This window comes from Phoca vitulina, unplaced genomic scaffold (genome assembly GCF_004348235.1).
Source record: "Phoca vitulina isolate PV1807 unplaced genomic scaffold, GSC_HSeal_1.0 scaffold16, whole genome shotgun sequence".
In the NCBI taxonomy this organism is placed as follows: Eukaryota; Metazoa; Chordata; class Mammalia; order Carnivora; family Phocidae; genus Phoca; species Phoca vitulina.
Genome location: NW_022589719.1, coordinates 36,146,767 through 36,164,222, shown reverse-complemented (window position 1 = coordinate 36,164,222; position 17,456 = coordinate 36,146,767). Strand labels below are relative to the sequence as shown.

General features: G+C 50.3%; 1 protein-coding gene across 3 annotated transcripts in view; it reads right to left on the bottom strand.

Annotated features, from left to right (window-relative positions):
• NAP1L4 (nucleosome assembly protein 1 like 4) overlaps positions 1–13,000 on the bottom strand; it is a 44,130-nt gene extending 31,130 nt beyond the window's left edge. For 2 of the 3 annotated variants that reach the window (XM_032414585.1, XM_032414583.1), the window contains exons 1-2: positions 12,888–13,000; positions 4,937–5,075 (exon numbers count right to left, since the gene is read on the bottom strand). The gene's annotated coding sequence lies outside the window, so the exon portion shown is untranslated. Of the gene's footprint in view, positions 1–4,936; positions 5,076–12,881 lie in introns of all 3 variants that reach the window. The other variant, XM_032414584.1, reaches the window with a different exon arrangement.
• Positions 13,001–17,456: the final 4,456 nt, after the last annotated feature.

The window sequence follows — 17,456 nt, the reverse complement described above, 5'->3', positions numbered from 1 at the left end:
AAAGGGACAATTACAACTTTAGACAGCATGACTCGGTTGCTGAGCAACACCAAATTCCGTGAAGGGGGAGGTTCTACAGGCCTGGCCCCAGTATCTTGGGAAGACTGTCTACTTCCAATGTCATGTATTTCAGTCCTTAAAAATTTTTAGCTTTACGCTACCAGTTGGGGTGCAGGTCCTCTCAGGTTTTGGGGCCTTTTTAGATGGCACACATGAATCCAGGAGTCTGTCTCCGGGAACCTGATGGCACCGGGGTTCCTCAGTAACACCTGGTAGGCGCCCTTTCAACAAGGCTGGAGTGAATCTTTATGGAGATGTCTCTTCCAGCAGATTAACTCTCCTGGCTGTAAAGTGTGATGTCTGACGTCTTTTGTCTCTTGGGAGCTCACTGTGGAAAGATTGTTCTACCCTACCACAGCGTGATTATTCTCAATGGATTTAATTAGACCCTTGCAATACTCAAGTATGTACCAGTTTTTCAGTTGTGGGTCAAAGGAAGCAGGAGCTAAATGCATTAGCTGCCCTGTAATTATTTCAAAAGGTGAGAGTTTATGAATACTGAATGGAGTAGATTAAAGATTTAAAAGAACCAACCGCAGTACTTTTTGGCCAACGTATTGGAGGGTTTCAACTAATTTAGTAAACTAGATCTTTATAATTCTCTTTGAACATCGGTCCAGTCCTGAAGTCTGAGGATAAAGAGTGGAAATGCTGCAGAACTGGTCAGATGGCACACACTCACTCGTCCAAGGACTCACTGGCCAGTGAAGTGGGTCCCCTGGTCACCACGGTACTCCCCAAGTGGGAAAAGCCTTTGCTCAAAGGACTTTAGCTAAGGAAGAGGCAGTGACCTTTCTAGACGGAAACACTCCAGTCCAATGTGAAAAGATGCTAATTATCACTAGAACATCTTTCTATCCGTGAGATGAGGCAAATGTCTGAAATTCATCGGCCAGGCCTCAAACGGTCCACTGTGTAAATGCCAGTGTCCCGGGGCCAGCTCAGCTCAGGTGAACAAGCAGGACAGCAATTTTTGTGGCCTTGCTGTTTTCCACCAACACTGATCCATAAACGTTATCATTTCTCAGGGGACCAACGGTTTAATTCAGGCATAGTGGTCAATAAGGAAAGCTTTAGATTTTCTGGAAGGACCAACTTATTACTAGGTCCAAAGCAGAGTCCCTGTTCTTTGTGGTCCCAACAGCCTTCTGATTTCCAACTCTGCTTTTCTCTTGCATAGGCCAGCTGCTGCCCTTCCCTGGTTAGCCCCATAGGTCCTCGCCGGGGGAGTCTTCTGGGCCACGACAAGAGGTTTGGTCAACGGATCTCCTAAGGGCAGCATTTCTTACAGGGGCATCCGCGAGGTAGATTCCTTTGGTTTCCACTGAATCAGACTCGCAACAGTTAGAGCTGCTGGTGGCATCCTGGCATCCAACAGATTTGGGGCATAGGAGCCATCTTACTTTCACTTCCACTGGAAGGGAGGAAGCCCTGCTGTTTCCCCTAACATTCCAAAGTCATGGGCCACTCCAAAGGCATACTGGCAATCAGTATCAATGTTTGTGGTCTTGCTTTTGGCTAAAAGGCACGCTCAAGTGAGGGCATCTATTTCAGCTGGTTTGAGCTGAAGCAGCCAAAGGTAAGGGTCCAGCCTCAATAACCTCCAAACCGTTATCACATACCCAGCACGAACTCACCACTTCCACAGTTCAGGTAAGAGTCTGTCCACCAGGAAAGATCAGTGTGTGTCAGAGGGGTTTCTTATAAGACCTCACAAGAGGTTAACAGTTGATCTGCGAAAGTCAGATAGTCATGGGGAGTTCTATCAGTGGAAGAGGGAAGAAGGTAGCAGGGTTGAGACTGTTACAGTGAATGTGAGTGATGGGGGGGGTCAGTAAGAGGACTTGGCAGGAGGAAACAGCTTGCTGAAAGGTACTGGGCGTGGTGTGACTCAAGAGAGCCTCTAAAGCCTTGACGCATCAAGAGGGTTGAGGAAGATCCCCTAGCTCTTCAGTAGCTTTCACTAAGGGTGCTGGCAGGCAGAGCTCTAAGGCAGGGGATGTATCCTCAGGCAGTGGATCTAACTGTTGGCCAGAATAACCTAGGGGTCTGTGATAGCCCCATGTTTTGGGATAAGTAGTCTGAGGGCATTCCCTTCCTTCTCATCTACAAAAGAGAAAAGGGCAGCTGATAATCTGGGTGTCTAAGGGTAGGTAGACTTACTACCTTCCTTCAAAGTCTTAAAGGAGAAGTTATATTGGTCATCCCAAACAATGGGATCCGGTTTGGTGTTCTTTTGTATGGCACAAAGGGGCTCAGCCATTAAGAGGTTTGGAATCCAACTGTGACCCAGCCCAAGAAAACCCTGTAATTCACATTTGATTTTGAGGTACAGAAAGTTTAAAATGCCTTGCAGTCTTTCAGCATCTAGGAGCAGTCCCTGTTCTGAGATTAAATTGTCCTAAATCTCGGACCAGAGGTTTGAACAAATAGCAATTTTTTTGTTTAAGACCTTGTGTTGAACAAGGTCTTTTTGAGAGCAGCCTTTTGGAAGGCAAGCAAAGAAGGAAATCATCTACATATCTGTAGTAAGATGAAACCTCTAAAGAAGCCTATGTTATTTAAGTCAGCTGCTATAACCTATGTGAAGAAAGAACTCAAGCCTTGAGGCATGACTATCTGTGTGTATTCTCATCCTTCCCAGGTAAAGGCAAAAGGGCTATTATATTTTTATATACACTTCTATCAAAAGGAATACTAAAGAAATGCACTGCATAAGTTAACTACAGTAAAAAAACAACAACAACAACAAACACCTCCAATAGGGCTGGATACCAATAGTGTGTACGGATTAGAGACAAAAGGGTGGAGGAATTACAGTGTTTATTGCCTTAACATGCCGGACCAATCTCCATCCTTGGGCATGGGAATTTTTATGGGTAAAATAGGGATATTTCAAGGACTACTACAAAGGATAAGAGTCCTTATCGTCTTCTAGGATAGGCCTTACGTCCTAATAAGTCCTCTTATTATTTACAGGGTACTGATTTATTTTTGGGAGAGGTTCTGAGGGATCAATCTGGATATTAATAGGAGGGGCACTATGAATTCTGCCTCAGTCTGTTGAGGATTTTGCCCAAAGAGTGGGGGTACTAGGTTTAATAGTGGGGATGAGACCAAAGTTTGGTCTTCTTTGGTCTGCAGAGTGCAATAAATGGGCTTGAATGTTCCTGAGTATTGAATTTGAAATCAAGGAATATTTTCCCTTTGGGAAAGAAAAAAAATGCAATGTATTTCCCTGGGAAATCTCATCCTAGATTAAATGTATGTTAGCCAAATCGCTGAGGAGAAATGGTTGGTAGTCTTGCAAAGGTCCCCGATAAAAGGATATGGGCTGAGAAACAGGGACATGTTGTAGTTTATCAGAGACCCCCTCTATCTGCACATATGTACTACTCCAAAGAAGGGACAATTTGGGGTAGAGCACCGATAGAATAGTTCCTGTGTTAAGTGAAACTGTGAGAAAATTCATCCCTGATCTGGAGAGTAGTCTCCCCATCCTAAATAATTCCCCTCCCACAAGGCTGGGGAATAGTCCCCGTGTACCCTCGGGGTCCCATCACTGGGGTGGGTTTAGCCATTGCCTCTTAGGGGGTTGCAACTGCTTGGACTTCAATTTATAGTGAGCCTTTTTCCAGTGGGCAGACTGTCTGCAATAATGGCATGGTCCCGTAGGACACACCTGCTCTGCGGTCTCCATCTGTGGGAGGCTCAATGCCGTCCCATATAGGTTACTCTGACTAACGGTTTTAAGTCCCATTTACAACCATAGAATCAAACCCCACCGGGGTGGACTCAACATCTATGGGAAGCCTGGATTTTTCCTTGAAAACAACTTAGAGTCATGGACAGTCATATAACAGTCACAGACAGATTCAGCAGGCTTTTGGGTGAGTGCCTGAATCTTGTTCTAGTCCACGGGCTTGGGGAAAGCCCTTGGGATGACTTCATGCAGGCTTTTGGCCGTGCTGCCAGCGTGGTCATACAAAAGGGCTGGTGGCTGGTCTAGTTTAAACCCCAGAGATTATTTTCATCCAGCGCTGGGCCTGACCTTCTCCAACAACCACGTGGACTAACTGACAGAGATTGGAGACCAGGCTGGTAAATCAGGGTTACAATATTAAATTCCTCCACCCATCTACGAAGACCCTCAGTTACCTTGGGGAGGTACTTAATTACAGCCCTAAACTCAACTTTTGTCCATGGGGTGTAGGCACTTTGGGGTGGTTTAGCAGCATCCTCAGAAGATCTAATTTTGAAAGGAAAGGTTTTAATGGGTTAAAGTTGATGAGGTTTCAGTGAAAGGAAGCTCAGATAGAGGGGAGGGGTACGGAGGCCACGAGGGATATGGAAGGAGGTGGGGAAGTGAGGGTAAGAGGGAACCTTGGCTAGCGCCAAGAAAGAGGCCTCTGACACTTTATTTTTATCCATCTTTAGTTATTTATTTGCTTCAGTCAGTTTGGAAACAATATTTTGTAAGGAGGCAATTTTCGAATCCTGAACATGTTTAGAAACCTCCAGATACCAATGAAAATAACTATCCTACTTGGACTGTTTAATTTTGTAGCCATGGTCTTCTAACTTAGTTGGGAGAAAGAGAAGTCTCAAAAGACTAAAGGTTCCCCAAAATGGCCATCAGAGCCCTCAGTTACCCCTCTTAGTAAGACTGATCCACATAGGTAAAAACAGGCATGAGGGAAGACCATCATTTTTTAACATAAAACTGGTCAGGGTTCCTGAAAGGGGGACACCCTTAGAACATTTAGATGACTGGGATCCCATTATCAGATTAAGAACAAAAGAGGGCTGACAAATCTTGAATAAAGTCTGAGGGTTCAACCAAAAAAAGGGAGAGCTAGATAACGGAGAGACTTACCAAACTGAAAGTTATGGTGACTCACGGAAGCGAAGAGCACAAAGGGCTCAGATGTGGGTACCTTGCTCGATTCTGGGGGTCGTCACTCCTCAGTGGCTGGCTCCTTCAGATCCCACTCCTGACACCATGTAATGTCAACCTAAAAGAAAAGAGGTAAACTGAGGCAAGGTCGAGTTACCAGACCTTGAGTTTCTGTGGGAATAGCAGAGGAGCTGTGATTTGGGACACGCAAACTGCAGTGAGCTACAGAGTGAGCTACAGAACTACTTTGTGGGAAGAGTACAAAAGGGAAAAATCCAGTAAAAATGTCACCCAGTGAGTCCACTGGCTCAAAGATAAGAAGGAGAGATTCTTGGCAGGTGCTCACTAATTGTAAAGTAAGTTCTGATCTTCTGGAAATAAGGATTTGTGGGAAATCAGTCTGTCTTATTTTTCTGAAAGCGAGTGCATGAGATTCTCCATTTCATTTCCTTTGGTCCCATTTTAGATTAAAATCCTCGCACATTTCAGATCCAGACCCTCCTGACCTTTCCCTACCACCACCAACCACTTCACTTCCTGCTGCCACTTCCACCTGCTTAACTCAAGATGCCTGCAGCTGTCCTGGGCACAGACGACGATCAACAGCTCGGTCAGAGTCAGGACCCTGCAGTGCAGCAGCATTCCCGAGAAGGACGCGGTCTAGAAAAATGGAGTAACGATGCTCTTCCTATGCTGTGCACTATGTAGTCCCAGGGCTCTAAGCAGCATCCAGCACAATGGCCGTTGAGTGAACACACGCCCCACTGAGGGACACAGGCCAAAGAGCTTCACCTTCCCGTGGAATGACGCCACTCCAAAGTAACAGATTCCCTTCACACAACGATCCACTTTATTTCCAACTATGTGAAGCCATGCACTATTTAACACTATTTCTGGTGACGTGATGACAAAGCAGTTAAGTTAAACCCGACACAACACTTGTGAAAACAAGACAAAGTGCTCAGTCAAGGACAGGAGAAGGCTTGCTTACACAACAGGAAAGAGCAAACCCAGGACTCAACATCTAGAACACAGAAGACACACAGTGACCTGGTTCTGAGGCCTACCCCTGCCGTCTCCTGGCTGTGAAACCGGGGCTCCGACACCCACAAACTATACGGGGCCTCCCGAGGGGCTGCTGTGACGACAGAACGATGCGGGCGAGGCGCCCAGCACACGGCCCGCTGCAGGCCTCCTTCGGCTTCCGTAACTGCAACACACTTACACACTGCCCTGCTGCTTGTCAGAGAGCAGCAAATCCAGTTCCTCTCAACAGTTCTGCTTTATATAAGGAATAATAATCTAGAGTTGGTGACATTATAAACGAGCTAGAGTTCCATTTGTCAATTTTCATGTTTAGCAATCCCGACTTGTTCAAATAGAAAGTCACAAGGAACTACCAAATTTGCAGGTTTGAGAAATACAACCATCCATTCATTTTAAATGTTGGTATGCTGAAGCCTCATCTGAAGGTCTCCTTCACCTAAAAGGCAATCATATTAAAATATGAACAGGTCACCAAGGTAAAGAATATTCAAAAATATAAAAAAATAGAGCAGTTCAGGTCCTTCCCAGGACTAACAACTTTAACTGAGTCTATAATTCTAAATTTGGATTGGCATGCAAATTTCCATGATTATACAAATAAATGTTTTGCTTTTATTTATTTATTTAAGATACCTCACAACCCTACTTATGGATTTTTAACCCAAACAAAAAAGTTGTTTTCATGGGGAAAAATTTTTAGTTTTTGTGGCAAATTATCCACTATAACTAAATTCCTAATTTAAGAAACATTCTATAGGGGCGCCTGGGTGGCTCAGTCAGTTAAGCATCCAACTTCTGATCTCAGCTCAGGTCATGATCTCAGGGTCAAGAGTTCAAGCCCCGGGTTGGGCTCCATGCTGGGTGTGGAGCCTACTTAAAACACACACACACACACACACACACACACACACACACAAAACAACAACACTTAGTCTATAGCTAGAGTAAGCATACAGTTTCAAACTGGGCCATTTCTAAGAGACTAAGTAGGAGTAAGCTGGGGAACGTGGTCATCCTTCACATAACCAAAATTTTCATACGTTATCTACCTTTAGTCAAAGGTCCTCAATATCTTCCCATGAAATAACTGAATAGCTAAAATTAAGTTAAATGTAACCCAATGCCTCTGTAAGACTTCAGAATTCCATTACAGTCTATCATTTTTATTCAATGAGGGTGGTGTTAATGACATGGTTCACATAAAAGTCTAAGGGATGGTGATCCTACCCTATGAACCTAAGATGGAGTCTGATCAGCCCTGGCATACAGGTCCAAGTCCTCCAGGAGTACGGGATCCTGTTTTAGCTTAAGACCACATCAGAAAGGAGAAAAGAACCATCTAGTCTAAGAAGGAATCAGGATACCCCCTGCAAGAAATCCCCATGTTTCCACTCACAAAACCTGGCCAATATATGAAGCCCTGGGACAGTCCAGATCTCATTTATATTGCCCGGAAAGGTAGATTTTTTTATCTAGCCTATCATTATGTTCCTTAGCATTAGAGGGTAATTGTGTTGGATCCAATATGCAAGTAAGCAAGCAAAAACATGTCTAAAGTAAACAACCAAATAACTTATGTAAGTTTCTAAACTAATGTAAAGTGTCCTTGTTAACTATGCTTGTACTCTTAGCAAAGAGTGCCCAGGTCCTAAGCTCCTAAAGATAGTCTTGAAATTGGATTCAAACTAATTTCGATCGTATATGATAATTGATAATCTAATACATAAGTTTTTCCTTTCTCTTTGGACATTTATAAAATTTTTTAATTAAAAAATCATATGTAGGGGTGCCTGGGTGGCTGTTGGCTGAGTGTCCGACTCTTGGTTTTGGCTCAGGTCATGATCTCTTGGGCAGTGGATGGAGTGCACATCAGGAGGCAGTCTGAAGATTCTCTCTCTCTCTGCCCGCCCCCCACTTGCACGGGCAGGCTCTCTCCCAAATAAATCTTTAAAAAAAAGAAAAATCACACGTATATGTTTACAGATGCACTAATTGGCGAATAGTTCATTACTACATGTAGGTGTTAGATAAGGGTGATCGTTACTTTTACATGTTTTAAACTTTCCATTATCATGTTCAAAAAAAAAAAAAAAAGGATGGGTAAACAATGCAAGTTTCCCACTGAAGAACAAGTTCCATGAGGGCAGGGAGCTGTCTACTTGCTCAACGCAGCAATCCCTGGAGCCAGCACAGGACTTGGCAGGACCCAGCGCCAGGCAGTCTCTGCTCTCCTCACTCACTGCTGTTGGGTCACAGCCCGCCCCTGCGCTGCCTGCGCACACCATGGCATCAGGGACTCCACACACACCTTAGGCTCTCCCACGGAGTTTGTGAACACACAGAGCAAGTTAAGTCTGCTTACAAGATCTAACTGCCACCAGGCAACAGTGGACCATCTCTTCAGAAACTTGCAGGAGACCAAGCCCTCAGTTTTCCGGAAGAAAATAAAAAATGTATTTCCTTTCCTTAACCAAACACTCTTATTTTTACTCAGGGCAAAGTGGCTCTTCATTGCTACATCTCCAATTTCCTCTTCCACTCTCTCTTCTCTGCAATTCACTAGTATATGACTAAATGAGGCAAACATTTCAAAATTTCCCTAACTCCAGTATTTAAAAGTCTTGTCACTCTGTAAGGTCTTCCCTCTTCACCTTATTTAAAAATCACAACTGGGGCGCCTGGGTGGCTCAGTCGGTTAAGGGTCTGCCTTCGGCTCAGGTCATGATCTCAGGGTCCTGAGATCGAGCCCCATATCGGGCTCCACACTCAGCTTGGAGTCTGCTTAAGATTCTCTCTCTCTCCCTCTGCCCCTGCCCCCTGCTCTCTCTTTCTAAATAAAATCTTTAAAAAAAAAAAATCACAACCACCCAAGTCCCTACTCCTCTACTTTTCTTCTCAAAAGCACCTACCACCATCCAACTTGTTTATCTGTCTCCCACTATGAAAATATATGAAGGCAAGGCCCTTTGTTTTGTTCAGAGCGATACCCCAGTACCTAGAACTATGCCGAGCACAGAGAGGCTCATGAAGGAATGAATGAATAGATACAAGGCACTGAAAACTATTTTCCTACATGTATGCAATATTTTAAAGTGTAATACTTACAACTGCATTCTTACAACCTTTGTACGTAAATGTTTGAGGTGTACAGTCGATCTCTCTACCACAAAACTGATGGAAATCATCTCCTCTTGTTTGAAACAGTCTTTTGGATAATATTAAAATGCACAGTACATGAAGTCATGAACCCAGACTGGAAGCACATTTAGTTTCAACAGCTGGCAGAGTACACTTCTAAGAGGAAATTTAAGGCAACACAGAGAGTAGTCAAGATCAAGAAATGTAAGTCACGAAGTGCTCTCTTATAGTTTCCTTACTACAAAAACACACTGCCTCTCCTGCTAGTAAATACTCATGAAATTTAAAATTAAATGGCAGGGGCGCCTAGGTGGCTCAGTTGGTTAAAGAACTAACTGCCTTCGGCTCAGGTCATGATCCTGGACTCCCTGGATCGAGTCCCGCATTGGGCTCCCTGCTCAGCGGGGAGTCTGTTTCTCCCTCTGACCCTCCCCCCTCTCATGCTCTCTCTCATTCTCTCTCTCTCAAATAAATAGAATCTTTTCAAAAAATTAAATTAAATTAAATGGCAAAGGAAAGCAGCCCTGCCTTCTCTGAAGAGGACTGGGCAGAAAACCAATGGCTGTCAAATGAAAACAAATCTATGTCATCTACTACTACAATCTACTTCTTAAAAATTTCCTAGCAGTGGAACACAAAAAATTCTTCACTGCGTATTGATAAGGGTCTCCCACGGGATAAGGACAAATTCCCCACCTGCAGTTTGGGGACACAAGTACTTGCTAAAGGAGGAGAGATCACACAAAGTAAGGGAAGGCCGGATGACAGCGACTTCCTGTGAAGACCCTGCTCTAGCCACTTGTAAAACCTCCCAGTGGCGGAATGGTCAAGCTAGGTAATCACCACCCTTTCACCGTGGATGCCTAAACACATTTCCACTTCAAGTAAGCACCTCTGAGGTAGCAATTTCAGACCAAACGCCCCACAAACTCCTCACTGCTGCCTCATCATTCACACCCGGCCGTCAGGGCCAGTGCTGGATGCCAGCAATATGGGGTTCTGCCTATTTCACATAGCTGGTGGCCGTAGGCCTTTGGGAATTTACATCACCCTCCTGCCCACAGATACTACATACTATTGTTCCAAAACAAACCAAACAAATTTAGATTCTCTGGCAAAATTTCTGGCAATACAACATAAGCTTCTGAAAACAGTTTTAAAACATTTTAAAACTGTGGACAACAAATAGAAAGCAAGAAAAAAACTCTAAAGATAAGTAATTCTACACTCTATTATGCCATTTATACATTCCCATTTGCGGTCACCTCCGCTACTAAAAGACTTACCATCAACCACTCAAGAAAAGAGAAACGTTGAAGACGTCAATCACAACACTGGCTGGTCAGCACTGCAGATACAGGAAACCGATACGCTCCCAGCACCAAGGGGCTGCTAAAACCCTGACCGGCTAACCGAAACACTGTCATTAGAGATTCAGATACAAATTCACACACTGTAATGACAAACACACCCCAATTCTGTGTACTTCATCTCTAAAGAATTATGAACTCCCTCATACAGATAAAAATCTCTACACTCGGGGCGCCTGGGTGGCTCAGTCGTTAAGCGTCTGCCTTCGGCTCAGGTCATGGTCCCAGGGTCCTGGGATCGAGTCCCGCATCGGGCTCCCTGCTCAGCGGGAGGCCTGCTTCTCCCTCTCCCACTCCCCCTGCTTGTGTTCCCTCTCTCGCTGTGTCTCTCTCTGTCAAATAAATAAATCAAATCAAAAAAAAAAAAAAAAAATCTCTACACTCAAAACACCAGAAGAGTCTGGTAATCCACACGGCCGATCCACACAACTAAAAAAATGTCTGTACATATTTAGAGGACAATAATCCTAAAGCAGAACTAAACTTTTCAGGATTCAGTTTACTGAACTAATTTAATGATTAAATTAGCTAAAGTAAAGAATCCAATCTCTCCAATCATTATTCTATAATCGTTTTGAAAAATAATGCAAAATTCAGGAATGCATTTAGATGTTATTTTATGACACAGAGGTACAAATAACTGCAGTATCACTGGTAAACCAGGAAAAAAAAGACTGCAAATATATGTGTAACGACAGGTATTTCGGACAGCGCTATGCTGTTGGAATAACTACTGTTTTATATAAATAACTATTTCGAAAACAATTTTCATCATACCAGAAGAAGCAGCCTTAAAATTCTAGTTAAAATGTCCCCTAAGTGGGACGCCTGTGTGGCTCAGTCGGTTACGCCGCTGCCTTGGGCTCAGGTCATGATCCCAGGGGTCCCTCTGGGATCAGCGGGGAGCCTGCCGCTCCCCCTGCTTGTGCTCTCTCTCTGACAAATAAATAAAACCTTAAAAATAAATAAAATGTTCCTAAATAATCTGCCAATCTGTCTACTTTATCTACAAAATGAGTCCCTTCTGTCACCACGATGTTGTAAGAAATTAAACTCTGCCAACCGTATTTCTATTGACCAAAAAGGTCTTATCTTCCACTGATCCTCTGAAATCTCGCACTAGGATCGTTTACCTCAAAAGATGAAAGAAAACAATTCCTTATCCCGAAACAAGTAAACAAGCAGCTAGTAAGCGGAGCAACTTCGCGCGCCCGGGTTTCACCTCCCTGGCATCGGCACACGTCGCCCTCCTGCCGCCAGCCGGCTTTCGCTCAAGCTCCCTGGACATGTGCAGGTTACCTCCTGCACCAGCCATCACTCGCCGCAGGCCGGAACAAGTTCCAGACCCTACTGGGGGAAGCATTTAGCGATCGGTAAGGATCCCGGAAGTCTGAGCGGGAAGCGACTGCCGGGCTCAAACCCCCGGGCGGGACCCCAGCTGGGCTCCGCAGAACTTCTTCCTCCCCCTCTGCAGGAGCAGGAACGCCGGGTCAGGTCCGAGCCGCCTGCGCCTTCGTGCAAGCTGTACCGCCTCGGACGGACGCGGTCATGGGCCGGCAGCGCCCTGGGCCCCCCGCGCGGTGGGCCGGGAGGACACCAGCTACCGGGTCATTACGAAACCAGAGCGCACGTGCGAAGCGGCGAGCCGCGCCCCCGCGCTGCAGCCCCGGCCCGCGTCCGTCCTTCCGCCGCACAGCCGGCACTGCGGGGAGGCGGCGCGGGACCCACGACTCCTGACTCCCGGAGCCGAGCACAGCGCACACCCGCAGCAGCACGTCCCGGGGACACCACCCTCCCCCAGCCCGGGCAGACGGCCCGAGGGCGCGGACGGGCGGGTCTTATCGCGACCACACGGTCCTCCGCTGGCACGCGGCGGGCGCGCTCAGAAAAGCGAGCCCCGGGCGGACGGCGGCTCGGTAGTCCGGTGAAAACGCACCGCCGTGGGCGCCGCCGCCGTCTCTGAGCTCAAAGACGAACATGGAACTTTCCGGCTCCATCCCCGTCCCGGTCCCGCAGGGCGGCTTCCCCGCAGGCACAACCCCGCGCCCCGAAAACAAAGGGGCCCGCGGCCGCCGCTCCCCTCGGGGTCACGGCCAGCCGGGCAGACCGCCACGCGGAAACAAAGCGCCTGCTGACCTTCAGGGCCGCGCCGGGGAGGGGGGCGGGGCGGCGAGTCACCCACGGCCGCCCTCTCCCCGCCGCCCGCCGCCGCCCGCCACCCCGGCCTCCCCGCCGGCCTCCCCGCCAGCCCGGCTGCCGCCCCGCCCCTGCCGCCGAGGCCTGCTCCCACGGCGGCCCCGGGCCTCGCGCCCGCCGCCCTGGGCCCCCGCTGCCCCGGCTCCGGCCCCTCGCCGGCCGCCCCAGCGCACCGTTACCCGGTCAGGCGCCTCGCGTCCACTCCTCACGCCTCCTGCGGCTGCAGCAGTGGCGGCGGCAGTGGCCTCGCTCGCTCCAGGGGCTGCGCCGCCGTGGCCGCCAACAACAGCGCCTTCCATTGGCCGAGGCCCCTGGCCCCGCCCTCCATAAGCAAGACGGGCTGTGGTTGGGCGGTCTCGGCGCAAGTCAAATACGCTCCGGCGCCGCCGGCGACGACCAGTCAGAGGCCGCGATGGTGGGGGACGTCACGCTGCGTCGCGCTCAGACCTTCGAGCCGCATGCAAATACGGGCGTGTGACGTCTGCGGCAGCGCGCGCCCGCGTTCCTTCCGCCCCTTTAAGGGGCCGGGGCGCGCGGAGGACACGTGGAGGGCACCTGCCGCCGCCCGCCTCCCGGCGCCCGCCGTCTGACCGCCCCCTCCCGAGCCCGCGGTGCTCTTCCAGTTCGGTGCCATCTGCAATAACGCGCGCGCGGACCCCGCAGACCTCCGGCGACCCCACCGCCCATGCCTCTGCCGTCCTCAAATCCCGGAGTTCTGCCTATGGGCTTCGCACTCGGTCCCGCCTTCTCGCGCACCCGCGTCCGCGCACGCCGGGCTCTCAGCCTGGCTCGGGCCTGGGCAGACCCCCTCCCCCGCCGCACCCATGAGGCCCAGGGTGCGGGCCCTGCCGCCGGGCTGGGGTACCAACCACAGCCTCATCACATCACAGCTCGTAGAAAAGCGTTGAATTAACTGGAGCAAGATGACAGTTGGGTTGGAAAGCCATGCGCCCCAGGGCCGGGTCTCCTGAGGTTCTTCGTTTCTGGGCTGCATCTGCAGTTGGGAGGGTGTTTCGTGATTTTTGTCTGTTTTTTCAGAAATGGTGCCTGGGTCAGCAGTCCCCATGGGCAGGCGGTGGTGGCGCACTGTGAACCTGGGGTCACTTCAACTGAGTTGCCGGGAAAGAGGGCCAGGGGTGCCCAAAGCCTTTCTGTTTGTAACACGTTGAGAATGCGGTTTTATTTTCCTGTGGCTGCCACACCGCGGAGTGCCACCAACCGAGGTGCTTAGAAAACACAACAGAAATTATGTTCTCGTGGTTCTGGAGGCCAGAAGGCAGAAATCCAGGTGCCACAGGGCTGGGCTCCTCTGAAGACTCCAGGGAAGGGTCCTTCCCTGCCTCTTCCAGTTTCTGGGGCCCCAGGCCGTCTTGGGCTGCAGCCACGTTCCCCACCACCACCCCGCCCCCAGTCTTTGTCTCCATCTTCACTTGGCCTCTCCTGTGGTCACTACATTAGCACTACCGTAGTGGCCTCATTTTAACTCAATCACATGTGCAGAGAACCTTTCTCCACGTGTCATGTGCACAGGTAACCAGGAGCTGGGGCTGAAGCTCTTAGGGCCTGCCCTCTGGCTCAGCACACAGCGAGGTGTGCCCCGTTAGTCATCCTGGCCAGCAGGCTGTGCGGTGGAGAGCAGGAGTAAAAGGGCAGGTGTTCCTGGCTCAGACCCCTGGGGCCAAATCCCTGACCTTCCCAAATCTAGCTGGGTGTCCCTGACAGCCTGTGGCTCAGTTTCTCCATCTGTCAATCATGGGCACTTGTAGTCCCCATTTCACAGGTTTGGTGGAGAGTTAGAACAACACTGGCGAACAGAACAGCCTGATGTGGGTGTGGACTGTTCCAATGACCCCACCCACCCTGGCCAACGGAGGGGACTAAGTGCCTGAGGACAAGGGTGGGTGGGGTTCTCAGAGCTGGAGCCTGGGCCTGTTCTTTAGTCCTGCTACCTGAGGCTTTCCTAAGTCTGTTCTATGAGTGGGGGGGCTGCACTCGCTGAATAACCCCTGGAACCGGCAGAAGGGACGGAGCACCGGGCCTTAGGGGCTCCCCCACGTCCGCCCACAGGGCGGTGGTACCCAGACTACCTTGCAATGCAAGGGACACGTGGAGACACCAGGGACGGAAGGCTCTCCTAGGGTGTGGATTTCAGACGACCTGCGCAGTCCCTTCCCTGTAGAGGGGTGCGCTGTGCGGAGCGTATCTGTAAGCCTCAGAAGGAAGGAGTCTGGGACACTGTCCCCAAAGCTTACAGGCTCTGAGACAGCCTTAGGGGACTGCTCAGTTTCTATCCTGGGAGTTTCCTGCATGGTTCTATTTTTAAGCCAATCTCTGATATTTTTATACTGAAAACACCAAATATTTCCCTTTGGGGAGCATCAGGAAGACAAGTCCGGCTCCCAAAGCCTGGAAAGAGGTTTCTTGCACGTACTTGTCACAGGTAAATTAATATGATACTTCCAAAAAAAATTTCCACCCCATCTTGTTCCAGAAGGTTCTCCTGCAGCTTGTGGGGCACTGAGGACATTGCTCACCAGCCTACCCGAGGGGACCTGCCGGGGGCAGGGGGGGCTGTGACTCTGACGGAGGCCCCTCAATCCACTGCCCCCACCCCAGGCCCCCTGGCTATCCCTCCGAGCGGCCGGGGCGTAGGCCAACCTCCCACTCACCTGTTCCTGAGGCAGCACGGCAGGCCTGGCGTCCTTCCCAGAAGACGAGAGGATTTCCTGGCGGCGTGCTTTAAAGGACATTTGGTCATGAAAAGTTTCACACAGAAAAGCAGAGAGGATGATGTCGGGACAGAGGCCACCGCTCAGGCCGTCTCCGGGCCGGTGTGCTCAAACCCAACAAGGCTCCCCGTCCTGCGTCTCGGCCATTCTGGTCGGCCTCCTCCTCCCGGCCCACCCCCCCGGCACCAGGGCCCCTGGACGGCCCAGCAGCCCGGCGTCCCGCAGAGTCCGGCTGCTCCCATCGGCACCCTGCCTGCGCCTTTGCCGTGATGCCCGTGAACGGGAAGTGAGACGCACCGCCTCGCTCCTCTGGCATCACCCCTGCCCAGATCCGGATCCTGTGCTGGTCGCCCTCTGGGTGATGCTGAGACCCAGGGCCGGGGCAGGAGGAGGGCCCGCAGAGTCTGGCACTGTAAGGTGACACGCACATCCCCCCTGGCCCCCATGACCTACGAGCCACCTGCAAGGTGACACCCTGGCGCCTGCTGTCACTGGGGGTCGTCGGCAGCCGCAGGCCTGTCCTGGATCAGGTGCTGCACTCGGGCTGGCGAATGGGGGCTTTCTGTGCGTAGCGTCCCGTCACTTCTGTTAGCTGGTGCTTTCCGCCGGGGCCGCTGGGGGCCCGAGTACGGTTCCCATACGCCCTGCGGAGGCGGCCCCAATTCTGCCACAGAGAAGTAACTAAGCCCACCCGGTAAGAAGTGGACACAAACTGCACGTCCAGGGGGGACAGACTATTATTTCTTGGCTTCCTTTGCTTCTGAGAATAAGTATACGTGCCCGGATTCCAATTAATCTTTGCTTTCAAGACTCAAGTTGTCCCTGACTCGGCTGGTGGAAGCTCCCGAGGCGGTTTTATGTTGCAGGAGAGATTCCCAAGATGCTGAGGACCAGCGGGGCCCCATGTGCCCTTGCAGGTCCCCCCACGGTGCCGTCATGCCGGCCAGAGCACAGAGCCGCCGCGGCCCAGAGCCCCCCACAAGCACACCCCCCCCACGCTCTGTTCCTACAGGTCTAGCACATCAGGAATGTCACCGACGTGGAATCATGCAGTATTTGCACCCGGCACAATGCCCTTCTGATTTGTCCCCCTTCTGACATGACCCCCTTGGTCCTTGAGGGCTTCCCTTTGGGGACAGATGGCTCGGGGTGTCCTGGTACTTCTGCTGTAGACCTGGAGCGGGCCCCCCTTCTCCAGGGAGAGGGGTGGCACTGAGCCCTGATTCTGGCTCTCCGGGGACCCCCAGCAGCCGGGTTTGCCCTCCGTCTACACAGCCAGGAAGCCCCGACTGTTTGAAAGTGGATTGTCAGTACATGTTGTTGTTTCTAATTCATATTTGAGAGTATTGTGGTTTTCCTTAACTCCTTCGCTTTTACACTTGTATTTTTCCTCTCACGTTAACGTCTGGGTTGCTGCTGTCAATATAGTATTTGCTTTGTCCCCCGATAGAGTTTCACAACAGTGTCAACATCACTGCCAGCGACTGAACACTTGAGTGAACCCTGACTTCCCTGCACTCTTTGGCCTTAGAGTAAACCCGTGGCAGACGCAGAGCAAAGCAGTGAGTCCTGCCCCAGCAGAGGCCGCCATGATGTTGCCAGGCCCTCGCCCTGTTCTGGAACCTCGCCACTGCATCCCGGGGAGCGTGGCGGGCGTCTGGGACCGCCTGCATGCCGGGAGGATGGCGGCAGTCACATTGTGTGACCTCCAAGGTTACATCCCAAAAGGCACCCGGCCGACCGAGAGGCACCAGGGAGGATAGTAAGGTGGTGGCTGCTTTCGGCCACTAAGTTTTGGGGTGACCTGTTGTATGGCAATAGGTACCTGGAACGAGTTTGTTTCACTGTGTTTTGGGGCCTTGTTGTCTTCCTGGTTTAATGTTGTTTGTATGTAAAATGTTTACAAGGCTGAGAGGTCGGGGGTCTCGACACCAGAGTGGGTCCCCCCTCGTTTCATAAGCACGTGCTCCCCGTGACTGGTGCCACCGAGTCGCACCGGGCTGCTGGGCACAGGCGGCT